This window comes from Lissotriton vulgaris, chromosome 1_1, assembly GCF_964263255.1.
Source record: "Lissotriton vulgaris chromosome 1_1, aLisVul1.2, whole genome shotgun sequence".
Lineage (NCBI taxonomy): Eukaryota > Metazoa > Chordata > Amphibia > Caudata > Salamandridae > Lissotriton > Lissotriton vulgaris.
Genome location: NC_141685.1, coordinates 235041535 through 235050425, shown reverse-complemented (window position 1 = coordinate 235050425; position 8891 = coordinate 235041535). Strand labels below are relative to the sequence as shown.

At 40.6% G+C, this 8891-nt stretch overlaps 2 non-coding genes across 2 annotated transcripts; both read left to right on the top strand.

Annotated features, from left to right (window-relative positions):
* Positions 1 to 1555: 1555 nt before the first annotated feature.
* TRNAK-UUU (transfer RNA lysine (anticodon UUU)) lies at positions 1556 to 1628 on the top strand. The gene has a single exon. It is a non-coding gene; the product is annotated as a tRNA-Lys (tRNA).
* A 5515-nt stretch (positions 1629 to 7143) lies between these two features.
* Positions 7144 to 7216, top strand: TRNAK-UUU (transfer RNA lysine (anticodon UUU)). Its single transcript has one exon. It is a non-coding gene; the product is annotated as a tRNA-Lys (tRNA).
* The last annotated feature ends 1675 nt before the right edge of the window (positions 7217 to 8891 follow it).

The following is an 8891-nucleotide window of genomic DNA, read 5'->3' as shown; positions in this document are numbered from 1 at the left end:
ATTTTATTTTTAACTTGTCATTGCCCATGGTCATTGCAGAGTAAGAACAGAAAAATCACAGATGGCTTTCAAATATGGTCTCATTATAACAACTAAAGTGGTTTAATCAAAAGGGTTCAGGTATTCTTTAGCATGTGAGAGGAATTTGAATTCTTATGCAATCTCAAAATGAAGTTCTCACAACTTCCGTTTTCATTTTCTCTTATTTTTTTTTGACACTCTGTCCTCTGAAGGATGTATAAATCTGGCTTTCCTTGCAAAACAAGAGTAGAGGAATATCCAGGATTTGATTTTTTTCACAAAAAGGGATTGGTCTGCATACTGTCTTAAGGAGGGAGCCCGGCTAGCTCAGTCGGTAGAGCATGAGACTCTTAATCTCAGGGTCGTGGGTTCGAGCCCCACGTTGGGCGAAATCGAGTAATTTTTGCCTGAATATTGCATTGACTCTCATAATATGGAGATTAATCTTGCATTAGACCTGCAATAACTCCCAAAAATTGTCCAGGAATGGATTTCCTTCATAAAAAATGATTAGTCTGCATACCATCTTGAAGTGGGAGCCCGGCTAGCTCAGTCGGTAGAGCATGAGACTCTTAATCTCAGGGTCGTGGGTTTGAGCCCCACGTTGGGCGAAAATGAGTAATTTTTGCTGGACTCTCATAATCTGGCGATTATTCTTGCATTAGACATGCAATAACTATCAAAAATGGTATCTCCCTTGGTTTCTCATTGGTGGGAAATTTGACTTCAAGATTAGGTAGGGTATGAGTCTAGATGAACACACCACAATATCACTCATATTTGAGTAGTAAACAGGCCAACCTGAACTGTAAAACATCCCATAAGTGGAGGTAAGGCATAAGTTAGGAGTGAACTGAACACTGTTATGGGCAATTGGACTGCAAATAAAGTGTGGAAGGCAGTGAGGTTACTTTTTTCATGTTATGCAGATTAAACACACAGGGGGATTAGCTCAAATGGTAGAGTGCTCGCTTAGCATGCGAGAGGTAGCGGGATCGATGCCCGCATTCTCCATTATAAAACAGAAAAATCACAGATGGCTTTCAAATATGGTCTCATTATAACAACTAAAGTGGTTTAATCAAAAGGGTTCAGGTATTCTTTAGCATGTGAGAGGAATTTGAATTCTTATGCAATCTCAAAATGAAGTTCTCACAACTTCCGTTTTCATTTTCTCTTATTTTTTTTTGACACTCTGTCCTCTGAAGGATGTATAAATCTGGCTTTCCTTGCAAAACAAGAGTAGAGGAATATCCAGGATTTGATTTTTTTCACAAAAAGGGATTGGTCTGCATACTGTCTTAAGGAGGGAGCCCGGCTAGCTCAGTCGGTAGAGCATGAGACTCTTAATCTCAGGGTCGTGGGTTCGAGCCCCACGTTGGGCGAAAACGAGTAATTTTTGCCTGAATATTGCATTGACTCTCATAATATGGAGATTAATCTTGCATTAGACCTGCAATAACTCCCAAAAATTGTCCAGGAATGGATTTCCTTCATAAAAAATGATTAGTCTGCATACCATCTTGAAGTGGGAGCCCGGCTAGCTCAGTCGGTAGAGCATGAGACTTTTAATCTCAGGGTCGTGGGTTCGAGCCCCACGTTGGGCGAAAACGAGTAATTTTTGCCTGAATATTGCATTGACTCTCATAATATGGAGATTAATCTTGCATTAGACCTGCAATAACTCCCAGAAAATTGTCCAGGAATGGATTTCCTTCATAAAAAATGATTAGTCTGCATACCATCTTGAAGTGGGAGCCCGGCTAGCTCAGTCGGTAGAGCATGAGACTCTTAATCTCAGGGTCGTGGGTTCGAGCCCCACGTTGGGCGAAAACGAGTAATTTTTGCCTGAATATTGCATTGACTCTCATAATATGGAGATTAATCTTGCATTAGACCTGCAATAACTCCCAAAAATTGTCCAGGAATGGATTTCCTTCATAAAAAATGATTAGTCTGCATACCATCTTGAAGTGGGAGCCCGGCTAGCTCAGTCGGTAGAGCATGAGACTCTTAATCTCAGGGTCGTGGGTTCGAGCCCCATGTTGGGCGAAAATGAGTAATTTTTGCTGGACTCTCATAATCTGGTGATTATTCTTGCATTAGACATGCAATAACTATCAAAAATGGTATCTCCCTTGGTTTCTCATTGGTGGGAAATTTAACTTCAAGATTAGGTAGGATATGAGTCTAGATGAACACACCACAATATCACTCATATTCGAGTAGTAAACAGGCCAACCTGAACTGTAAAACATCCCATAAGTGGAGGTAAGGCATAAGTTAGGAGTGAACTGAACACTGTTATGGGCAATTGGACTGCAAATAAAGTGTGGAAGGCAGTGAGGTTACTTTTTTCATGTTATGCAGATTAAACACTCAGGGGAATTAGCTCAAATGGTAGAGCGCTCGCTTAGCATGCGAGAGGTAGCGGGGTTGATGCCCGCATTCTCCATTATAAAATTTGCATACATTTTTTTTTTAACTTGTCATTGCCCATGGTCATTGCAGAGTAAGAACAGAAAAATCACAGATGGCTTTCAAATATGGTCTCATTATAACAACTAAAGTGGTTTAATCAAAAGGGTTCAGGTATTCTTTAGCATGTGAGAGGAATTTGAATTCTTATGCAATCTCAAAATGAAGTTCTCACAACTTCCGTTTTCATTTTCTCTTATTTTTTTTTGACACTCTGTCCTCTGAAGGATGTATAAATCTGGCTTTCCTTGCAAAACAAGAGTAGAGGAATATCCAGGATTTGATTTTTTTCACAAAAAGGGATTGGTCTGCATACTGTCTTAAGGAGGGAGCCCGGCTAGCTCAGTCGGTAGAGCATGAGACTCTTAATCTCAGGGTCGTGGGTTCGAGCCCCACGTTGGGCGAAATCGAGTAATTTTTGCCTGAATATTGCATTGACTCTCATAATATGGAGATTAATCTTGCATTAGACCTGCAATAACTCCCAAAAATTGTCCAGGAATGGATTTCCTTCATAAAAAATGATTAGTCTGCATACCATCTTGAAGTGGGAGCCCGGCTAGCTCAGTCGGTAGAGCATGAGACTCTTAATCTCAGGGTCGTGGGTTGGAGCCCCACGTTGGGCGAAAATGAGTAATTTTTGCTGGACTCTCATAATCTGGTGATTATTCTTGCATTAGACATGCAATAACTATCAAAAATGGTATCTCCCTTGGTTTCTCATTGGTGGGAAATTTAACTTCAAGATTAGGTAGGGTATGAGTCTAGATGAACACACCACAATATCACTCATATTCGAGTAGTAAACTGGCCAACCTGAACTGTAAAACATCCCATAAGTGGAGGTAAGGCATAAGTTAGGAGTGAACTGAATGGGCAATTGGACTGCAAATAAAGTGTGGAAGGCAGTGAGGTTACTTTTTTCATGTTATGCAGATTAAACACTCAGGGGAATTAGCCCAAATGGTAGAGCGCTCGCTTAGCATGCGAGAGGTAGCGGGGTTGATGCCCGCATTCTCCATTATAAAATTTGCATACATTTTATTTTTAACTTGTCATTGCCCATGGTCATTGCAGAGTAAGAACAGAAAAATCACAGATGGCTTTCAAATATGGTCTCATTATAACAACTAAAGTGGTTTAATCAAAAGGGTTCAGGTATTCTTTAGCATGTGAGAGGAATTTGAATTCTTATGCAATCTCAAAATGAAGTTCTCACAACTTCCGTTTTCATTTTCTCTTATTTTTTTTTTGACACTCTGTCCTCTGAAGGATGTATAAATCAGGCTTTCCTTGCAAAACAAGAGTAGAGGAATATCCAGGATTTGATTTTCTTCACAAAAAGGGATTGGTCTGCATACTGTCTTAAGGAGGGAGCCCGGCTAGCTCAGTCGGTAGAGCATGAGACTCTTAATCTCAGGGTCGTGGGTTCGAGCCCCACGTTGGGCGAAAACGAGTAATTTTTGCCTGAATATTGCATTGACTCTCATAATATGGAGATTAATCTTGCATTAGACCTGCAATAACTCCCAAAAATTGTCCAGGAATGGATTTCCTTCATAAAAAATGATTAGTCTGCATACCATCTTGAAGTGGGAGCCCGGCTAGCTCAGTCGGTAGAGCATGAGACTCTTAATCTCAGGGTCGTGGGTTTGAGCCCCACGTTGGGCGAAAATGAGTAATTTTTGCTGGACTCTCATAATCTGGTGATTATTCTTGCATTAGACATGCAATAACTATCAAAAATGGTATCTCCCTTGGTTTCTCATTGGTGGGAAATTTAACTTCAAGATTAGGTAGGGTATGAGTCTAGATGAACACACCACAATATCACTCATATTCGAGTAGTAAACAGGCCAACCTGAACTGTAAAACATCCCATAAGTGGAGGTAAGGCATAAGTTAGGAGTGAACTGAACACTGTTATGGGCAATTGGACTGCAAATAAAGTGTGGAAGGCAGTGAGGTTACTTTTTTCATGTTATGCAGATTAAACACTCAGGGGAATTAGCCCAAATGGTAGAGCGCTCGCTTAGCATGCGAGAGGTAGCAGGGTTGATGCCCGCATTCTCCATTATAAAATTTGCATACATTTTATTTTTAACTTGTCATTGCCCATGGTCATTGCAGAGTAAGAACAGAAAAATCACCGATGGCTTTCAAATATGGTCTCATTATAACAACTAAAGTGGTTTAATCAAAAGGGTTCAGGTATTCTTTAGCATGTGAGAGGAATTTGAATTCTTATGCAATCTCAAAATGAAGTTCTCACAACTTCCGTTTTCATTTTCTCTTATTTTTTTTTTGACACTCTGTCCTCTGAAGGATGTATAAATCAGGCTTTCCTTGCAAAACAAGAGTAGAGGAATATCCAGGATTTGATTTTCTTCACAAAAAGGGATTGGTCTGCATACTGTCTTAAGGAGGGAGCCCGGCTAGCTCAGTCGGTAGAGCATGAGACTCTTAATCTCAGGGTCGTGGGTTCGAGCCCCACGTTGGGCGAAAACGAGTAATTTTTGCCTGAATATTGCATTGACTCTCATAATATGGAGATTAATCTTGCATTAGACCTGCAATAACTCCCCAAAATTGTCCAGGAATGGATTTCCTTCATAAAAAATGATTAGTCTGCATACCATCTTGAAGTGGGAGCCCGGCTAGCTCAGTCGGTAGAGCATGAGACTCTTAATCTCAGGGTCGTGGGTTCGAGCCCCACGTTGGGCGAAAATGAGTAATTTTTGCTGGACTCTCATAATCTGGCGATTATTCTTGCATTAGACATGCAATAACTATCAAAAATGGTATCTCCCTTGGTTTCTCATTGGTGGGAAATTTAACTTCAAGATTAGGTAGGGTATGAGTCTAGATGAACACACCACAATATCACTCATATTCGAGTAGTAAACAGGCCAACCTGAACTGTAAAACATCCCATAAGTGGAGGTAAGGCATAAGTTAGGAGTGAACTGAACACTGTTATGGGCAATTGGACTGCAAATAAAGTGTGGAAGGCAGTGAGGTTACTTTTTTCATGTTATGCAGATTAAACACACAGGGGGATTAGCTCAAATGGTAGAGTGCTCGCTTAGCATGCGAGAGGTAGCGGGATCGATGCCCGCATTCTCCATTATAAAACAGAAAAATCACAGATGGCTTTCAAATATGGTCTCATTATAACAACTAAAGTGGTTTAATCAAAAGGGTTCAGGTATTCTTTAGCATGTGAGAGGAATTTGAATTCTTATGCAATCTCAAAATGAAGTTCTCACAACTTCCGTTTTCATTTTCTCTTATTTTTTTTTGACACTCTGTCCTCTGAAGGATGTATAAATCTGGCTTTCCTTGCAAAACAAGAGTAGAGGAATATCCAGGATTTGATTTTTTTCACAAAAAGGGATTGGTCTGCATACTGTCTTAAGGAGGGAGCCCGGCTAGCTCAGTCGGTAGAGCATGAGACTCTTAATCTCAGGGTCGTGGGTTCGAGCCCCACGTTGGGTGAAAACGAGTAATTTTTGCCTGAATATTGCATTGACTCTCATAATATGGAGATTAATCTTGCATTAGACCTGCAATAACTCCCAAAAATTGTCCAGGAATGGATTTCCTTCATAAAAAATGATTAGTCTGCATACCATCTTGAAGTGGGAGCCCGGCTAGCTCAGTCGGTAGAGCATGAGACTCTTAATCTCAGGGTCGTGGGTTTGAGCCCCACGTTGGGCGAAAATGAGTAATTTTTGCTGGACTCTCATAATCTGGCGATTATTCTTGCATTAGACATGCAATAACTATCAAAAATGGTATCTCCCTTGGTTTCTCATTGGTGGGAAATTTGACTTCAAGATTAGGTAGGGTATGAGTCTAGATGAACACACCACAATATCACTCATATTCGAGTAGTAAACAGGCCAACCTGAACTGTAAAACATCCCATAAGTGGAGGTAAGGCATAAGTTAGGAGTGAACTGAACACTGTTATGGGCAATTGGACTGCAAATAAAGTGTGGAAGGCAGTGAGGTTACTTTTTTCATGTTATGCAGATTAAACACACAGGGGAATTAGCTCAAATGGTAGAGTGCTCGCTTAGCATGCGAGAGGTAGCGGGATCGATGCCCGCATTCTCCATTATAAAACAGAAAAATCACAGATGGCTTTCAAATATGGTCTCATTATAACAACTAAAGTGGTTTAATCAAAAGGGTTCAGGTATTCATTAGCATGTGAGAGGAATTTGAATTCTTATGCAATCTCAAAATGAAGTTCTCACAACTTCCGTTTTCATTTTCTCTTATTTTTTTTTGACACTCTGTCCTCTGAAGGATGTATAAATCTGGCTTTCCTTGCAAAACAAGAGTAGAGGAATATCCAGGATTTGATTTTTTTCACAAAAAGGGATTGGTCTGCATACTGTCTTAAGGAGGGAGCCCGGCTAGCTCAGTCGGTAGAGCATGAGACTCTTAATCTCAGGGTCGTGGGTTCGAGCCCCACGTTGGGCGAAAACGAGTAATTTTTGCCTGAATATTGCATTGACTCTCATAATATGGAGATTAATCTTGCATTAGACCTGCAATAACTCCCAGAAAATTGTCCAGGAATGGATTTCCTTCATAAAAAATGATTAGTCTGCATACCATCTTGAAGTGGGAGCCCGGCTAGCTCAGTCGGTAGAGCATGAGACTTTTAATCTCAGGGTCGTGGGTTCGAGCCCCACGTTGGGCGAAAACGAGTAATTTTTGCCTGAATATTGCATTGACTCTCATAATATGGAGATTAATCTTGCATTAGACCTGCAATAACTCCCAAAAATTGTCCAGGAATGGATTTCCTTCATAAAAAATGATTAGTCTGCATACCATCTTGAAGTGGAGCCCGGCTAGCTCAGTCGGTAGAGCATGAGACTCTTAATCTCAGGGTCGTGGGTTCGAGCCCCACGTTGGGCGAAAATGAGTAATTTTTGCTGGACTCTCATAATCTGGTGATTATTCTTGCATTAGACATGCAATAACTATCAAAAATGGTATCTCCCTTGGTTTCTCATTGGTGGGAAATTTAACTTCAAGATTAGGTAGGGTATGAGTCTAGATGAACACACCACAATATCACTCATATTCGAGTAGTAAACAGGCCAACCTGAACTGTAAAACATCCCATAAGTGGAGGTAAGGCATAAGTTAGGAGTGAACTGAACACTGTTATGGGCAATTGGACTGCAAATAAAGTGTGGAAGGCAGTGAGGTTACTTTTTTCATGTTATGCAGATTAAACACTCAGGGGAATTAGCTCAAATGGTAGAGCGCTCGCTTAGCATGCGAGAGGTAGCGGGGTTGATGCCCGCATTCTCCATTATAAAATTTGCATACATTTTATTTTTAACTTGTCATTGCCCATGGTCATTGCAGAGTAAGAACAGAAAAATCACAGATGGCTTTCAAATATGGTCTCATTATAACAACTAAAGTGGTTTAATCAAAAGGGTTCAGGTATTCTTTAGCACGTGAGAAGAATTTGAATTCTTATGCAATCTCAAAATGAAGTTCTCACAACTTCCGTTTTCATTTTCTCTTATTTTTTTTTGACACTCTGTCCTCTGAAGGATGTATAAATCTGGCTTTCCTTGCAAAACAAGAGTAGAGGAATATCCAGGATTTGATTTTTTTCACAAAAAGGGATTGGTCTGCATACTGTCTTAAGGAGGGAGCCCGGCTAGCTCAGTCGGTAGAGCATGAGACTCTTAATCTCAGGGTCGTGGGTTCGAGCCCCACGTTGGGCGAAATCGAGTAATTTTTGCCTGAATATTGCATTGACTCTCATAATATGGAGATTAATCTTGCATTAGACCTGCAATAACTCCCAAAAATTGTCCAGGAATGGATTTCCTTCATGAAAAATGATTAGTCTGCATACCATCTTGAAGTGGGAGCCCGGCTAGCTCAGTCGGTAGAGCATGAGACTCTTAATCTTAAGGTCGTGGGTTTGAGCCCCACGTTGGGCGAAAATGAGTAATTTTTGCTGGACTCTCATAATCTGGTGATTATTCTTGCATTAGACATGCAATAACTATCAAAAATGGTATCTCCCTTGGTTTCTCATTGGTGGGAAATTTAACTTCAAGATTAGGTAGGGTATGAGTCTAGATGAACACACCACAATATCACTCATATTCGAGTAGTAAACAGGCCAACCTGAACTGTAAAACATCCCATAAGTGGAGGTAAGGCATAAGTTAGGAGTGAACTGAACACTGTTATGGGCAATTGGACTGCAAATAAAGTGTGGAAGGCAGTGAGGTTACTTTTTTCATGTTATGCAGATTAAACACTCAGGGGAATTAGCCCAAATGGTAGAGCGCTCGCTTAGCATGCGAGAGGTAGCGGGGTTGATGCCCGCATTCTCC